The sequence below is a fragment of the Balaenoptera acutorostrata genome, chromosome 4 (assembly GCF_949987535.1).
Source record: "Balaenoptera acutorostrata chromosome 4, mBalAcu1.1, whole genome shotgun sequence".
In the NCBI taxonomy this organism is placed as follows: Eukaryota; Metazoa; Chordata; class Mammalia; order Artiodactyla; family Balaenopteridae; genus Balaenoptera; species Balaenoptera acutorostrata.
The window spans coordinates 75,647,739-75,649,584 of NC_080067.1; the positions used below are offsets into that span (position 1 = coordinate 75,647,739).

General features: G+C 39.9%; 1 pseudogene; it reads right to left on the reverse strand.

Moving 5' to 3' along the window:
- Positions 1 to 711: 711 nt before the first annotated feature.
- LOC103003470 (stAR-related lipid transfer protein 6-like) lies at positions 712 to 1,430 on the reverse strand (annotated as a pseudogene).
- Between the last annotated feature and the right edge of the window lie 416 nt (positions 1,431 to 1,846).

Here is a 1,846-nt window from a genome sequence, read left to right on the forward strand (position 1 = left end):
GGAAGGCAGGAGAATCAGCAGATCCACATGGTTTCCTTGTACCATCTGCTGGTTCCTCTGGTTTCTGAGGCAATGTCTTTGTCACTGATTGCAGCTAATATCTACCATCAACCGGTATTTCTCTCTGGCCTTAGTTAATCTAGTGATGCTCCCTGCCTGCCTCTACCTTATCTTAGCTCTTTCTCACATTTTAGACCCTTCTGAGTCTCTATGCCCTCTCTCTGGCCCCCTGAAACAAGCAGTTCAGTCCAACTTTTACTGTGGAGTTTCCCCTCCCCTTGCTATATGGCCCTGGGACAAGTCATCTGCCTCAAAAAATCAGCCATTCTTGAGATTTCCTTCTAGGACGTAATGCAGGTCTACATCTATAGGAGCCCCTGGCCTCATGGGCTTCTTCAGATCATCTAAAAGTGCTTAGTATTTAAATAGAAATAATGTGGTATATTCTAAATGAGGATTTAGAGCTGCTTAGGGAAACTAAATATCATGGCCTTTCTCTAATTGTGTTGCCAAATTTATTTATTTATTTATTTATTTTTTTGAGATTAAAAACTATATTTAATGCTTCCCTTGTACAACTATGAGCTCTTATTTTCACAAAGTACCTTCAGTAGTTTGTTCAAGAATACTGTTTAGAATAGTGTAACAGTATTTATGCATATTGACTTAGAAGTAAAAGGCAGTAACTGCCACACATGATCTTAAATGGCCTCATTTCTTCTTTAGGAGTGATGAATGCCCATTATGATGACATCCATCCACATCCTGATGGAATTTTGTTTGCCTTTTTTCCATCTTTTACATTGAGGATGAAGCTTACTAAATTGGAAGGCATGGTTGCTTAAATTATTGACGGGGCCAATTTTCCTCTCATTTCTTTCTGGACAAACATCGCTAGTTTGGAATACGCTGGGTTCTCTGGCAGAGGTGAACACATATAGCTACAAGCATGGTTACAACCACGAATATAATTTGAAGATGGAGGATATGCTGGAAAATTCACACTAGTAGAACTGATAATATCCATATTCCCTTCATAGTGCTGCAAATACACTAAGTCGATAAAGTCTCGGGGGGATACTGAGCCCAGGGCAAAACTTTGTGTAATGGTATGACACATGAATGTGTCTGAATCAATTTTTTGTGCCATGTCGTACACTCTTCAATGATTTGTCCCATGTAATTCTGTTTTCAGGTTTGTAGAGGAAATCAGATAGTTTAGATGTTTATTCGGAATTATTCCTTCAACACGATATAGATTTCCATGGAATTTTTTAGAAGCCTTGCTGGAAACAGTTACCTTTTTCTCAAAGGGGAATAAAAATCCGCAAATAAATTAGTGAAGTCTTAACCACTTTCCAGCCTGATGTTCCTTGATAGTAAGCTAAAATTTCTTGAGCAGTTTGTTGGGCAAGTGCCTTATAGTCCATCTACATTTCCTAGTAGATCTAGTCCAGAATTTTAATAACTCTTAGGACTCTTCTCCAGATCCTTGTGGAGATCTCCATACCTTTCAACCTGGTGATGTAACATCGGATGAGCTGGAACATATTCAGATAGAGTAATGGTCAAGGATATCTTCACCCATAGGGTCAGCGGAAAATAAACACAAACCAAGATTGAGATGGCATCTTTTTCTGATAAGTTGAAACTGCATTCTTCGCACCTCATATCCTGTCCCAGCCTCGTAGACAGGTTCACACATGTTGTTAAGTGGGTCTTTACATCTGTTTGTATAATCTCCCTCTTTCTGGGCTGCCTGACTGGGTCCCCAATCCGTACTGGATCACTGCCATTCTTCCCTGGGAATCAAGGTCCCCAAGGAGTTTGTTAAGTGCCATCCCTG